The 17,354-nt window shown below is 35.8% G+C and overlaps 1 long non-coding RNA gene across 1 annotated transcript in view; it reads right to left on the bottom strand.

The window, feature by feature from the left end:
• Positions 1-17,354, bottom strand: part of LOC113610601 (uncharacterized) — a 168,625-nt gene that overhangs the window by 128,003 nt on the left and 23,268 nt on the right. The window contains exon 2 of the long non-coding RNA XR_003429142.1: positions 11,862-11,932. This is a non-coding gene — a long non-coding RNA (uncharacterized LOC113610601). The remainder of the gene's footprint in view (positions 1-11,861; positions 11,933-17,354) is intronic.

Genomic DNA, 17,354 nt, shown 5'->3' with positions numbered 1-17,354 from the left:
CCCTGAGGACACTGAGCAGATACCAACACCCAGTCACCACTTTTTAGTTAAATGGAAACTACATCAAAGAGCTCACGAGTAATTATTTACAGACTGAGAGAAAAGTATTTGCATGAGATTGTGGAGAAGCAAAGAATAAGAAGTGGGAGAAGACTGTGCACCTCAAAAGAGAATAATGGAGTGAAAAGAGGATATCTGAAAAGCATGCATCTGAAATAGTGGCCACACAGAGTAGAAAGGAAATTACAGGCTGGTCCTGCGTAATATTAGGTTTTAATTTTTCTAGAGTGTATTTTGGCTAGAACATAGATTCTAATTTCCTAGGATATAGCCCAGAAGTTCATATAGTTGAAGTTCAATATGCCATTTTAAAGTAGATGGATAGATAGCTGAATGATGAAATGGATAAGCAATGTGTTGGCAATAATATGGCAGTAAGAGATGGCAAGTAAGTGACACAAGGGCTAGTACTCCCTCCCCCTTCAGTACCTATGCAGATATCACTAATCCCACTTTCTTCCTTGCTAAGGTTGAATTTGGATTCAATCTTTAAAACTTTCTCAACGCAGTGCTCCCTTACTAAAGTGTGGAAGATCTAATTTCAACTTCTTCCACAAGCTATTAAGAAAGCAAAGAGTAGAGGCTAGTTCTTACCTTTCAAGGACAACACTGTTTGGATACCCCTAAACTGTTTGAGTGTTATTACTCAGTATTTTAGCTGTAGCTAAGTGAAAGAGGTAACAATACCTCTTTGCTTGTGCTGTTAATTCTAGCTAACTTTGGACAAATCACTGAATATATTCCCTCAGATCCATAATCTCATGAACTATCTCATGACCCACATGACACGTTAAGTTTTGGGTCCATTACTGTTTTTCAATGGATGAAATGTTATACATATATGAAATATAAAGGCATTGATATATACATTTTTCTTTATGCAATTGAAAATCATTATTTCCATATACTTTTATCTTTTTACAGCATGTGGTAATAATAGAGACACATTCGTTTCTTCTAGGTCATTTCAGTTACTTATAACAGTGTAGAATAAATTATTGGTCATTTACTTCCCTTTATTTACTTGCTACTGAGAAATATACCACCATTTGGCCAGCTCTGCAGTGTAACATTAGTGATGATCCAATGAGTGGGATGAGATGGAAGCATCCCAATCACCAGACCTACTCTCAAAGCAAGCTCTGAAACCTTTTGTTTGAAAGACTAGAAATAATACTCTCCCGTTATTCCAGATATCAACAAACAACAAACAAAAGCCAAATCTCTTCTAAAATCCTCTTAAACATCTCAGCTCAGGACTGTCAGCTGAGCCTACTGTTGCTTAGAGATTTAGAGGTTTCAGGGGAGGGTGCAAGAGGAGCACTGTCTGCTTTAACAGCACTGACTTGAAAAAACATTTTTTTTCCACCACCTCACAAGCGAGAGGCATCTGTCTAGAGATGAGACGAAGGGGTGTCAAAACAGAGCTAGCCATCAGAATATGACTTAAGGAAAAAGATTATTCATATTTAGAAAAATATAGTAATTGAAGTCCATAGAATGAAGGCTAGGACAGACCTACTTGCTAACAGGACTAAATGGGGAGTATCTGCGAGTGCAAATGTGCTTCACATTCCATTCCCAGGGAATGTGCTGTCTGATTTGTTTGTGTATTTTTAAATTTAATTTAAATTACTTTGTGACAGTGTGATGGTTATCATCTCTGTCTGTTGTTTTCTATTTTAGTGTACAGACAGTGCTACTCCCTAAGAAAGTGAAAGACGCGTTCATGGCCTCCAGCAGGGCTGAGGGTCCTTGTGGCAACCACTCTGAGGCTCCCTGGCCAGGAATGGGGCAGGGATGGGAGCAACCCACAGGCAGTCTGTCCTCTGGCAGGTCAGCAGACACTGATCTCTGCTCCCGCGGAATCTTACACTGTCAGTAAGTAAAATTCTAACTTCTTGTTCCCATTATTGTTTTGTATTTCAGGGAAATGGGCAGTAGGTTTGCTGCTAGAAAGGCTGGAAACTACCACCCTAACTCCTTCTTGCCAGTGAAACTTCAGCTCCGTTCAGGGATGATGAACTGGAATTGATCACTTCCTTTAAAACCCATCTTGCAAAGGTTTAAAGGGGAGGGAAGTGAGTTAAGTGAGATAATATGAGTTCCGGTAGATAAAGACATGGTTAGAAAAATTACAGGCATATTAAGATTTCCAATTCTGATTTCCCACTTAGAGGCTTCATCGCATGTCTCAGAGGAGTTGTCCTGGTTTCCCATATATTTTTTTTAACATAACGAAATGTTTAATAGAATATTTAGAATCATAATCCTTATTACGGTTTCAGAATATTCTTCATGTATGACCTATACCCAATGACCTAATGGCAAATGAAAAACGTGAAATAAATATTTAATAATTCCCAATCAATTCCTGTGTTCAGGGTTCACCCAGGTTTGAACTGTTCAGAAATTATTACATAGTCAAAGTAAGTGGAAAATTAGTTCTCCTTCTCTTTCTGTTAGCCTCTGTCACTTCCTCACTGTAGTTTTATCATTTCTTATTCCATTGTCTAGTTGCAATTCAAATCTATGTCCATCAAACTGAAACTTATAGTTTAAGATTTTTGTTACTTCTAGATAAAAACTACCAAAAGCGATATGTAAGTTTAAGTACATAAAAAGAGAAACATATTTTAGAGCAACTGAAGAGGGACTAAGCATACAAATATAGGGTTTTTCTTAAGCATAAATATATATCTATATTTGAGTTTTATCACTATGTATTCAGATAAAATTCTTACATGCATTGGAAGTCTTCAGATTTACCCCCAGCATAATCAGCATGACCTCTACTGAAATGTCTGCTGGTTTCAAATAAGACAATTGTGAAAATTCCAGCAGCTTCTGATAGCATTAATTTATGAAAACGTCACTCTCTGAGCCTGGCATGTTGCAGTTCAATTTTTCAATGAACATCTAGTTCTTAGAACTTCAAATTCCATGTTGTCACTGGAGGCCCAACAACTTGCTTTTTTGTCATGTGTTCTGGACCTGACATAGGGCTGTATGTATCAGGTTCAGGGAAAAGACATGCAAGGAAGCCAAATCGTTTTTCATCTAAATATATTCCTCAAATTCATAAACACTTGTAAATGCCAAATTAAGGAGCTACAGTCAATTCTTCTTTTTAAAATATAACTACTTATTGAAAGAAAATTAGTAAATCCAGTTGAAATCCTCAGGTTTTCCCCATACCGATGAAAATAAACTGATTTTGTCTTGAACAGAAGCCAGGGTCTCTGATCTCAAGAAGTTTACAGCAAATAATGGACACTGACATTTCAATCTACCTGGGAGGTAGGTAGTAAAGAGCGTTGAGTATGATTTTGAACAGGGTTGACTTTCCCTTATAACACTGTGCTTCATTTAGATTCTGGTGCCAAGCACCAATGTTATTGGGCCTTCGTACCTGGATATCTGGAGACAGAACACTAACTGTGTGGAGTGAGTACTTAGAAATGAGATGTAAGTCAGAGCTCACTGAGTTCGTGCTCATATTTCACAGGAGCCTGAGATATACTTTTTCCCTCATGTTTTCAGGCACAGTATTCACAGGTCTAACTTAATATCCCAAACTCATAATTATTTGTAATATAGCAGTAAATAATGCATATTATACATGTATGACACAGCGAGAAATTCATTTTGTATAAAATCTCATGTGTTTATAGATATGCATATATACAAAAATATGTCTATATATATGAGTATATACCTGAAGAAGAACGTTCACAAAATAATACTTAACCTACTATATGTGTTTGATATTTTTATTGTGTTCAATTTAATCTGCAAAAACATTTTTGGTTCCTATCCACTAATACACTGCAACCCACAGCTTTAAAAACACTGTACTAGATATCTAAGGAGCTATATTATATTACTAGTGGTACACACGCCTTTTAAATCTAAAACATGTTTTAATATAAAACATTATTGTTAAAAATTATATTTCTTTTGCTGTCTGTCATGGTTTCCTTTGACTATAAGAATAGTTATTTTAATAAATATATTTTGGGTTTAAGACTGTTATTTTTACTGAGTTGTTTTTTCTTTCGATAAGCTATTTCAATGAAAACTTTTAAGGAGATTCAAAAGAAGAGAGCCAGAAAATCTCTTAGATTATTTCCACAAAGATATGGTAAGGTGGCCAGTCCTTAAAAATACCAGAAAATAAGAAAAATGCCTTCTTATTAATTTCATGGAGTCTTCAGCAAATCACTTGTAATTTGCTGTTTTCTTAAATGTTCCCTGAAGTCACAAGACTTAAACTATTAACTTACTGTATATGGAAAATTTCCTATACAGACCATAGATGGAAGTGCTGATGCTAGGAAATTTTTATGGATGACCCTCAAAATAATTATTTTGTAGAAAAGGAAACTGAGGACCAAGAAAGATTAAGTAATTGGATCAAAAGCTGGTTAGCAGAGAAATGGGCCTAGAATTCGTATTTCCTCATGCATAGTATGTTGTATTTCCACTACAGCAGCTTTTCCCAGTCTTTTTTGATCTTAAGAATTATTTACGGTGCTTATTAAAAATGAAAAATTTCAAACACTGTTCCAGAAGATTGTGAGTCAGTAAATTTGGGATGAGACCCAGGAGTTTTCACTTTTCACAAGCATCCTAGGTGATCCTTACACTAGGCAAGTTTGAGAATCACTGCCTCTGATTATTTTAATGACTGGATTATTTGTTTCTGATACAATACAGACAGTTGGTTGCTGAATGTAAAAATGACAGTTTCAGTCAAAGTACAACAAATTTCTCACTATCCCATATGTACGTGAAGAAAACTGAACATCCTTAATGTTTTGAATAAGTTTTGCCCATTTAAAAACTCGTAAAAATGTTCTAATCATAGAGATTTGAATTTAGCATAATAACAAAATGTATACTTCCCATATGTTAAAAGAGTCTTGCTTTCTATAATACTTAGCCTGGTCTCAAAGACCATGAGGACCCCTTAACAGCCTTCTCTTAACATTCCTTGACATCTTTTCATTCTATAACTCTCAAAATGTTTCTACTTCATCCCCCAGGTCTGCTAGGTAGCACTGCAAACTTTGCAATCATCTAGAGCTGCTATACATCTGAAAGTGTAAACTTTCCTCTTTCTACCTCTGACTACAAATCCCCATCCCTCCAGATGCCATCTGCTTTTGCCATACAGCTTCGTCACTGAAAACTCCGATTTCTCAACTTCCATTTTTTTGTTTCCTATCTGAACTTCTCTGCACTGTACTCTAGCTACATTGGCCTCTTTTCAGATCCCTGGACATGACAAGCTCCTTTCTCTATCTAGAGTATTCTTCTGCTAGCTTTCATATGGTTTTCTCTTCAAACTTCAGGAGGGAATTCTTTCATGACTACCTACCTATGGGAGTTGATGACTTCACCCACTCGTTATCTTCTTGGCATCCTACTGCTGCCCCTCATAGCTCTTTAACAACCTGCATATATATATATATATATATATACACACACACACACACACACACACACACACACACACACATATATATGTTCTTACTTGGACTATAATAGGCTATAGGCTCTGTGAGGGCAAGGCCCATATTTTTTTACTATTATATTTCCAACACCTAACATAACGTCTAGGTTTTATTAGTTAGTTAATATGTTAACCTACACATTTCACACTAACCTGTTACTACTCTTAACTCTTTGTCTCAAAAAAAAAAAAGGAGCATTTAGAAAGAAGATGGGATATCTCAGAAACTATTTGGTAGAACAAGCTATCTGATCTCAAAAAATGAGAAATGCAGAGAAAAAAGACAAATGAATACCCTGTTTATCAATTAGGGAGAGGTAACCTTAAAATGTCTCAGGATGTTTAACCTCTGTAATTTATTTTAAAGTACTATATTTAGTTGCTATTCCATTAGATGTTCAAATCATTTTCACCTATCTCAAACATATTGTACAGTGATTCATCAGACATCTGTGGCAAGTAAATATACACAGTGTATTTTTAGAGTATCAAGTGTGTGTATCCATTTATAGTATAAGCAAAATTAAACCTGATCTGGAAAAAAAAGTGAATTCTTCAGATCTGACCATTATTGTCCTATTTTCATCCTTAGAACCTACATTTCCATCTTACAATTTTCAGATCACTTCCCACCTTTAAATGCCAGAATTTATAGGAAATTGTTATTTTTCTCTGTATACAACTTTGCTAGAGGAGCCCTTCTGCAATGAATGTTGAATGCTGTTAAGCCCTATTTATGGCTTTAATAGCTTTGCATTAATGAAAAAATCAGATACCCTTTATAAACCCACCTCAGGGGTTCATCTAGGAGATGTTCTATTGATGTGAGAGTTAAATTGATTTCTGCCAAAGTAGAAAAAAGTCTCCAACTGCATGTGGATAATGAAATGGCTTGTTTTATCACAAATATTCACTGCACATGTTTTCTACTTATTCCTTCTAATGGCTGTCCCCTGCTTTTCATATAGCTCAAATCCAGATGTCTAAACTGTTATGTGTATCAACAGAAAAAGGGAATGAACAGAATCTCATAACATTTTAGTGAGAAGAGAGTTAAACAGAGAGATAGCATTCCTGCATTTTGATTTGTGTGTGCACTTATTTGGATAATCGGAAAGTTTGTTTTTTATGAGTTAGACTTCCTGGAATAATTAATCAAGATTTTAATCACTACATCTATAAAAATAAAGTTACATGTGCAGGCTAAAAACTTTCTAGCACAGAACTGTCTTTTTTTTCCCCTCTTCCTTTAAAGTATCAGGAATTTCCAAGCTATCAACATTTGCTAAATCTGGTCATGCATAGTCTTCAAAAATAGGTTTCATTTATTTTCAAAATACTTTCCATTTCAGTAGGTTTCCATGAAGTGAAAACATTTACCATAATGGATGAATTTCATGAGGGAACTGTTTAACAGTGTCCTAAATGAATAGAGTAAACGCATTGCAAAGATATAGTAAAAAGACGTAAGCCTCTTTCAAAAAAAAAAAGTGCTAAAATTTAAAGCCAAGCCTCATTCTGCAAATTGGACAGTATCCCAGGTATTTTGCCTAAGAGTGAGTGAGGGCCGCAGAGAAGTCAGAGACGAAAGAAAAATCTGCAGTAGAGTTAGCTGGATTAGACTCAGCTAGACTAGGTCTGGTTATAAAAGCAAGACCACCATGACCAGGGGAGTTTACAGTGAAACTGACACACAGGCCAGGAGCTGTGGTGTTGCCAAGGTAGAACCCATATTGATGTACGGTGCCTGGAGGCAAGACAGAGAATGGGAGAACCAGAAACTAATGACTCATTTCAAACATGAGACCACAAGATGAAGCAAAAGCCAACTTGAGCAAGAAGAAACGGGAAGGAAGAGAGTGAGAAGCACCAGCCAGAGCATGTGCATGAAACTAAGTTAGACATTTGTAAGTTTTCTGACTCATGAAGCCAGGGATGAGATAAAACTTCAGGCGGCAAGTCATGGGGTATTTTATTTTGATTTGAATATAAGTAGTCATCACAATCAATGAATACAATTGGTCATTCTCATCAGTTTGTATGTACAGACCCTTAAAAATGTTAGGTGCTCCATATACAGCTGTAAGAATGAATGAGGAAGATCTCTATTACTGACATGGAGTAATTTTCAGGTTGGATTTCTAAGTGCAAAAGGCAAGTACAAAAGAATATAGCATACAGCCTTTCATAAAGAAAGACAAGTAAGAAAATATCAATATATCTGCTCATTAGTGGAAAAAGTAATTCAGGTAAAAAAATTCAGAAACAAATGAGATGGGTTACCTCTGGGGTGGTGGGAATAGAGTGGAAAGGATGGGGGAATGAGAACGGGAGTGGATCAGAAAAGAAGGAGAGGAAGAGAAACTTCTTTGAGTGTACCTGTATGTATAGTTCTGCATCTTAGAATCATAGCAATATTTTATAAACAGAAGCAATAAATAATTAAATTCAAACTGGATATAGGGGAAGGACTGAAAATGGAATACAAAAATAACAAATAAACCTAATCCTATTACAAATGAATAAATAGTCCCACTGCAGGGGTCAGAGAAAAATAGACTAAATAACTCCATAAAAAAAAAAAAAAGTATTTTCACAAGATACTATAAGCCTAAAGAAAAAAAGAACTATACACAAATATAATGCTTCAGTTGGTAAATTTGATTTCACTGGAGTATGAATTAGCAATTCTGTGACTATCGTATGTCAGTGTATCCGATAGTAATGGATTGTGGATAATGAGACACAGATTTCTCACTACCAGAGAAAGGAGTTACAAATAAGGAAAGGAGAAGGCTAGAATGAACAAGGTGATGTTAGATTGGAATTGGAAATATCAGTTGGAACTGATGGATTTTATTAGAAATAATGTGAATTGTTAGGAAATAGATGTAGATGTATATATACAAGGGTTACTATACATACAAATATTTTCTAGCTGTATTCACTGAGATGGCATAACAGCAATGACGTCCCAGTAGCAATGAGAACACTCTATGCCTAGATCTTGGTTTCTATAAACAATTCCCCAAAAGAAACAAAAACACTTGAAAAATTACTGATTCTAGGGCTGGGAAATTACTGAGGAAGTACAAGATGAGCTTGGAATATCTTAGAGTTCTGAAAAATAAGGAAGTGTTAAAACAAAAAAAGGATGAGGGTCACAAAAGCCAACTTAAAGATGTTTCCAAAAGCTGAAGCTGAGACAAGTTAAGGAAAAAAACTAAACAGTAACAAGCAATGGATAATAGCACATCAAATAAAATAAATCTCCATGAGTCTATAGTGATATAAGTAAGTAATTAAATACATAAACAAATAAATGGGGTAAAAGGGGTAGCTCTTCCTTATACTAGGATTGCAATTAATAAATGTAGGAGGAATGATAGCAATTTGCCATTTGGTGAACATTTTAGTAATAGGTACTGTAGGCAGGAGTCATCAACTAATGCTAAAATTACTGGGTCAAAGTATGATGAGAAACAAAATATTTGCATAGTCTCAAAGTATCTCTTACGACATATTTACTACTTTCAAAAGAAAAATTTGAAATTTTACAATGGAGAAACCTGGCAAACATCTCTAATTGACATTGCCAAAAACAAGACATAGCATCAATTCCTGAACATTTTCCTAAACTCTGTGGCCATTTATCTGAAAACTTAGAAAACACCACTTCCTATGTGAGAAAACATAGAAACACTACTTCTGTTGGAGTGATTTTCCTCCTTCTGACTTTTCAGGCACAGTATTTCATAAAATGTACCCTGTGCAACTAAATAATGCTATGGACCTCCTTGTAGTTTCAAGTCTGATGACAAGGAAACTGTCTGGTTTAATGTCTCCTGAGCTTATTGGAAGACTCTAGCATGGGAGCTGAGCTTGACAGTTTTGACCAAATGACAGTCCTTCTCTATTTAGTGACAGAGATAATCTGATCAACTGAATGGACCTTGACTGCCACTGGGGTGATAGATGTTACACCTGTTTTTCTTGTATCACTTATATCACAGCTTCAAAGGTTAAGTAAGAGAACTTAACCCCTGCCTGTACAAAGTTTCTGGACATCTAGGATATTCCTCACCACAGCCACGAGCCAAACAGATGCTACCTCTCAGATGTAGCATCTACTTTGATTATACCACTAGCCGTAACTATTGCCTACAATGGAAAAATGTATTTCGCAAAAATTATTCAGTAGAGTGCTGGTTTTGAGGGATGTTAAATGGTGTTCAGTAAAGGGACAGGGGAGGGGCTTTCGTTTGAATATATACCCATAAGGTATATTTTATATATATAAAAAGGTAAAAAAGGTATTTGACTGGTAAAAAAGGTAAAAGGTATTTGACTGTCACCATAAAAACAAACCACACCAAGTTTAAACTTCTATCTCTAATAGTGAATTCTTACTTCAGATATCTAAATAAAGACGTAATTCCTGAAGATTATATCTGATCTCATTAAACAAGGAATTGGTTAAATTTAGGGAAAACCGAGTTAAAATTTTATCTTTAACACATGAATTTGCAAAGTTTGAATTGTCTTCAATGTATTTTCAAGAGGGAAGAAATGGTGTACAGCTTTTCACAAACTTATTCGACCGTCTCACACCACCACCTGCCCTTTTTCCCAGAATTTTTTTAAGGACTAGCATTTCCTGAAACACTTTTGGGAAACAGTATTTTAAGTAACAATAAATTAGTCACAAAGCAATCTTCAACTATAATAAGTAACAATGGAAAAATAACGTCTTTGTGCTTACAGTTGTGCTTAGAAATTAAAGTGTACACTTAGATATCAATAAAAAATCAAATGATAAAAAAATATTAAAATGCCAAATGGTTCAGATGATCGTTTCCACAGGGTGTATCAACATAGGTTAGAATCAGTAGAGGAGGCAAAGGAGCAGAGCCTGGAGCTGAGCTGTGATGTGTGAGTAGGTTTTGTATAGGTAGAGAGCAGAACTGCACAGAGTGTTCCACACAGAGTAGGTGTTTATTAAGAGCTTGTTAATTAACCAGCTAGCCTGAACTGTATGGCCCTAAGAGGAAGCATGGCCTGGCTCAAACTGGAGAGGAGCCACGAGTAAACTTTCCATCTGGCAGTGATGCAATGGAGGTGCCTCTGCAGAAAAATCATTAGAGGAGGAGATGGCACAAGCACTTTATCTAGCAACCTGCAGTGAGACCATTCAGGCTGTTATGCTTGTCCTAGAATTCTTCCTCCAGAGATGAAAACTTGGCTGAAATGGTAGAGGGCTTGAGGGTACAGTATATCATCTCCATCGGTCTCAAAGAGCATATATTAGTATCTCCCTCCTGAGGAAGAACTAGCCCATTAAGTTATGACTGTATCATCACTCCCTACACTCACTTTCCACTCAATCAAAAATACTGGCTAAGCAAGGTCGTAGAAGCAAGGCACTACGACAAGTATGGTAATGTGGAAGGTCGGAATACTTATATCAACTTATCTGGAATGAAGGGAGCCAATATAAACCTTGTTAAAGCCTTCTTAAGTGGATGATTCATATCTTATCCATCTATGTATTACACTGCCACACAACGAACATAGTGTATGCTCAGTAAACAACTAACTTTACCTAGCTAGAACATGATTTAAAGATGTCAGTGTCTAAGGCCTAATCACATAATCATGTCATGTATTGATATTTAGAGTAGCTTTCTTTTTCTTAAAGAATCCCACCTTTCTGATAAGATAGGCAAGTAATCTGCATTAAAATTCAATACTGCCACAAGTTGCCACCATACTTACGAAAAGACCTGCCTTTGATTCACAAATGACTTGGAATTTCCTTGAAGATACTTTGATACATGCCTTATGATGCCAGATTTTACAATAACCTTTTATTTTTAAATGCAATGACATGAAAAGATAAAATCTCCACATAATAAGTGGTCTTGATAAAAATGCAAATTGATAAAACCATCAAGTTGTCTCCTTTACTCTTGATTCTTAACTCAGGTACCTACATACAGATACAAATTCCTAAATATTACATCTGATTGCATTAGACAAAGGATGGGTAATCTAAAGATGATTCCCTTTGACCCTTTCTAAAGCTGCATGCATTTATTGAGCATCCTCTATAATTTTTGATGTATCTAGTATTGTCAGTTATAAGATATTATTGAATATTTATGAATAACTTATTTTGGATATACCCTTTCACAAATCTTAGGTCCTTCATTATCAATAAACAAACCTGCTGAAATAAGGACTTTTCATTAAAAGTGAGAATTGAGTGGTATAAATTACTTACTCATTCTTTGTCCAGATCCTTCTATGAGAGCAGGGACCTTGTTTATCTTCTTGAACACTGAATCCCATCTCCTAGGGTACAAGTAAAATAAATTTTACTTCAATGTATAAATGAATGAACGAACTAATAAATAAGTAAGTTGCACCACGGAAACATGGATGTGTAACCTAGCAGGACCCTATGAGGCCTTCCCAGGACAGATACCTCCCCCATATCGTCTGCTGTAGCTCCTCTCTGAAGTACGTAGGTAATAGTATCTGCACACTTCCTGAGTTGTTTTACAGATGCTAAATCCACCACCAAATGGAAGAAATTAACTACTTGATGATCATGAGCCCCCAGACCTACCGGCTTCTAAGGATTGATAATATTAACTGCCCTGTTACCTCACCATCAACCAATCAGAGAATTGTGTGTGAGCCGATCACATACCCTGGGACACTCCTTCCCCCCTCACCTGGCTTTTAAAAATGCTTTGCTGAAACCCTTCGGGGAGTTCCGGGTATTTTGAGCATGAGACACCCATCTCCTTGCATGGCCCTGCAATAAACCTTTGCCTGCTCCAAACTGACATTTTTGTTTGGCCTCTCTGTGCGTCAGGCACACGAATTTACGTTCAGTAACAGGTACTTTAAATGGAAAGGTACCTGCGATTTTCAAGGGTTCTCTGATTAGGTCCCTTGACCATCTCTGGCAGATATGGGAAAAATTAGGAGAACTTTTTAGCATCTCCTCAGTGTTGCCCTGTGCCCCAAATAGGTTCCATTTCCAGAAGAACCAAATACAGTCAGGATCTTTAAAAGCTATAAGGAGAAGCTGTTCACACTATGTGGGTCAGGACTGAGAGCTTCGTGCTGTTTTAATTCTGCCAATCTCTAAAGCACTTGGTTAGGACAATATAACAATGGATTCTTTCCAGATGCTACTAGCCTAGGGACCAGAGAACTCTATCTACAGTGTTCACTGTTTGACTCCAGTCTTTGAAGTCTTCTCGGAAACTGTGTCTTAAAACTGTACACAAGCTCCAAGCCTCCCTCTTTTATTACTTTTTTTGTTCAGAGCCTGAGCTATCACCACCCAATCAAGTTCTTGCCTTATTTGTGTTTAATGCTTTCAACTTAGCCTTCACTAAGATCCTTTAACCTATACTCTATAGCCCACACAAGAGCCCAGTTTGCTCTGTCTTAGGAAGGAAGGAAAGAAGGAAGGAAGGACATTGGAATCCAGAGAGCAGCATCGGCTCCCTCAGTCACAGCCCCTTCCTCTTCAGGAGCACCCCCTGCCTCCAAAGCTAGAGACCACTCTGGAAGGTTTCCTAGGCCCTGGGACCTGGCCAGCCAAAAAAATAAAGTGAGAAGACAAACAGGACATCAGAATCCAGACATTAAAACTGTACTTCTTTGGGTTAAGCACACATTCTCCAGAAAATTTTATTTAAATCCAAATAGCACAAGGAATCCTCAAGATGGAAAAAAAAAAAAAAAATCATTATACCTTTATTTGAAAGAATTGATCAATCATAAAGCTTTCCTTCAAGGAAGAAAGCAACTAACATGGGAATGGATTATTGGGCATCCAGAAGGAAGAGACCCTAGAAGAGAAATGAAAAAGGCACAGGAAGAGAGACAACAGGACTCCAAAACCGAACTTTGCTTATCATACGTTTTTCCCTGAGTCTGTATATGTGCAGAATTTGATGCACCTGAAGCCTTTAGAAGATTCTAGCAAATCTTTTAAGCCCCAACTCTATTCCAAGCAAAGTTTATAGACTTAAAAGTACAATACTTAATTTTATTTGGAGCACAGGAAGATAGACAGACCTTTAACGGTTCTATTTGTGATAATAATCTGGAAAAAAGAAACAATATTGTGCCATATTTGTATTTTTTATGAAGTCTTACTAAAGGATGAGTCAAATAATATAAAACTCTTTTTCATATATTTTTCTGCCTCCTGATATATAAAACTCTACTAAAGACAGCGAATTCACCTCTACCACAGAAAATATGACTTTTCATAACCGCAAAAAAATAGTACACACATCATTTACAACTAAAATGGGCAAATCTTTATATGAGCAATAAATATAATAAACATGTTTAAATGTAAATTTAAAACACAAACCTCAGACAATGAGCCTACATGAACACTCTGATATTTAGACATTTGTCAGGCAGCCTTTTTCTGTTTTGACAGCTAAATGAATGTTATATACAGAGGGACTCTCTTTGGAAGATAGACTTCCTTGCCTGGTTTCCTTCACTCTGAATACAACAGTAAGACATTTCAGTGTGTGGGAAGCATCCATGGTACAGAGAGTTGGAAAACATTCAGGCTTGAAGTACCAAAACAGTCAAATACTTGCAAAATCCAATATGCTCATCCATAATGATTCCTTCTCTATTTAAATCACATTTTCAAAGCCTAAGACAATCCAACCTGCAGTATTAACAAAAGCCTCTTGCTTTTGACCATCTTAAAGATGAGCTTAAAAAGAAGGAATATGTAATCTAAGTGTTAACAATTTTCAGTTCTAGGAGGTGTCTTTTTTCCAGTGCTCAGACAGGAGACAAAAATTAACTGCAATCATCTTTACATCATCTGTAGTCTTTGTTCTCTCTCTCTCTTTTTTTTTTTTTAAGTTCCTGCTTTGTATAAAACTATTGATATTAATATAAGAGGAGAAACCAGCAATGCAACTTTCTGCATAAAAGAAATTATTCCCAGAATCTTGGCTTTAATTTGATTAATAGTCTTAGCATGGGTTTCATTATATCCAGCTGGAAATTATCTTTGAGATCTTTGGATATGACTGTGTGTGAATTTTAAATTTTTGAAAACAAAAATAACAATATTGTTGATGATTCATCATTTATGGCAAAACCTTGACAATTTTTTCCTTTCATAGTTTTTAGGAAACCAGGGCTGTAAACAAGTATATCTTTTTCTCCCATACTCTGCTCATACTGTGCTTTAGAGGAGAGCTTGTTTGAATTATTCTACCCTAAGAGAAGTGTATTTAAATTATCTTCTTTCACTTTTGATTATGTCTAGTGACTTAATTAACGGAATGAATATTTTTGAGTAGTGCAGAGTAAGTATTTAGAAGAAAGGAGAAACATAAGGAAAGTGAGAAACGAGAAATATTAACACTCTGGCAATATTAATTTTGTTAGCACTATGCCAGAAAACATTCTAATACACTGGACAAATATTAGAGCTCTTATAAAGAGTGTGAGGGAAAACTCATAATGAAATCTGGAATGTGTTTTAGTTTTAGAATTTGACTGAATTTCTAAACATAATGGACATTGCAAATATCATGATGAAAATTTCTGTCAAATCTGACCAAATAAAGTAAACCCATTAAGACTTGTGGGTAGAGTAAAAAGACCATAATTTAAAAAAGAATTATTTCCTGCTTAAAAAAGTACATTCACAATAAGCTCCTTTCAAAGCATTTGAGAATTTAGAAAATAAAAGCGTACAAGCCCCAATATTCTAACTGGAGTAAGGTCTTTATAGAGCATTATATATAATCTTTTATAACCTATATTTTTTAAATGGTTATAAATAAGAACGAGAAAAAACTAGTTCTTAAAAGATATGAGAATGCAAATGATCTCCTAGGTGACAGTACTAAACATAGTCACTTGCTTTCCATCTAAGTCATAACTTTTCACTCTTTTCACACATACGCTTAAAATGTCTACACTTCTTATTTCATTTAGATATTTCTTTAAAAGATGCAGCCAATCTAAGTATAGCCATAAGATATAAAGCACTGTAATGAATATATGACAATGACAAATAGAAAACAGAGCCAAAAGACTTAAGTAGATACTTTATAAAAGAGGATATCTAAAAGGCCAATAATCATATGAAAAGTTGGTAAACTTCATTGGTAATCACTGAAATGCCAATTATAACACTTTGGTATTACTATAAATAAACCTTACAGAATGTCTAAAATGAAAAAGACAGATATCACCAAGTTTCAGCCAAGATATGTGTAAATTAGTACAACATTTTGGGAAAGTTTTTGGCAGTATCTTCTGAAGCTGAACAACAATACTCTGTGAGCCAGCAATTATCACTCTAGATGTATAACTATCAGAACTTCATTCTACACACAAAGACATAAAAAATAATATTCACAGCAGCACTATTAGTAATAGACTCAACTGGAATCTTCCAAAATGCCTATCAATCACAGAACAAGTATATAAATTGTGGCATATTCACACGATTAAAGGTTATACAGCAATGAAAATGAAGGAACTACAATATGCAACAATGTAAGTGAATTTCACAAATGATATTGAACTAAAGAAATCAGACATAGGAGTACATATTGTATGACTCTATTTATATAAAGTTCAAAACCAGGTAAACCTAATCTGTGATTTTAGAAGTCAGAATAGGGACTGTGAGGGATAGTGATGGGAGGAGGCACAAGAGGCTTGCTGGGGCACTGATTATGTTCTGTTTTTTTATCTGAGTACTAGTAACAAGAGTGTGTACACACAAAACTTTATCAAAACATATACTTACTGGCTTCCCTGGTGGCGCAGTGGTTGAGAGTCCACCTGCCGATGCAGGGGACACGGGTTCGTGCCCCGGTCCGGGAAGATCCCACATGCCGCGGAGCGGCTGGGCCCGTGAGCCATGGCCGCTGAGCCTGCGTGTCCGGACCCTGCGCGTCCGGAGCCTGTGCTCCGCAACGGGAGAGGCCACAACAGTGAGAGGCTCGCGTACCGCAAAAAACCCCACAAAAAACAAAACAAAACAAAAACCCATATACTTACAATTTGAGGGGAAGGAAAGTTATCTTCAATAAAAACTTTACATTGAAAAGTAATTATCATAAGTGCCCAGAGGAGGATTTATGCCTGGAAGGGATCTAGTTATGTGTTTAAACTGAATTGCGTATTTGAAATTTTTTTAAAAATTTTTAATCCTTTAGCTTTATTTTACTCTCTTTCAACTCTGACTTCTTTTTATTGTTTTCATGTGACTAGAGTTGTTGAGGGCATTTTGAGGTCCAGCTAAATGGAAGTTGAGTTGCAGCCATTACATTTATTTTGTATCAAATAGGATAGATTTATGTAGTTTGCAGTCACTGCCATGGATAGTTACATTACTGGTTGCTATCCCTGTAGAGGAATGACTTCTGGGAATTCTCTGATGGCCCTCTGGTATTAAGAGAGAATGCATCAGGACCAGAGATCCTACAGAGAAAACAAACTACCTACAACCCTCAGCACTGGAAATATGAGGTTAGTGGAGGAGAAATACTGTTTGAATATAGAGACCAAAAACTATTCTATAAAAATTCTTCCAATAAATACATATCTAAAATTTAAGTGGAGGATTTATTAATTTTTGGTGTTTCATCAAAATGGAAGTTTCCCCCTGTCAGAAATATACTTTCCAAGGCAGAATATGTAATTATAAAAGCAGCATAATTTTTTTTTTTTTTTTTTTTTTTTT

Source organism: Aethalodelphis obliquidens, unplaced genomic scaffold, assembly GCF_003676395.1.
Source record: "Aethalodelphis obliquidens isolate GAN/ISIS:26980383/991018 unplaced genomic scaffold, ASM367639v1 scaffold64, whole genome shotgun sequence".
Taxonomy (NCBI): Eukaryota; Metazoa; Chordata; class Mammalia; order Artiodactyla; family Delphinidae; genus Aethalodelphis; species Aethalodelphis obliquidens.
This window is presented reverse-complemented; position numbering and strand designations above follow the sequence as displayed.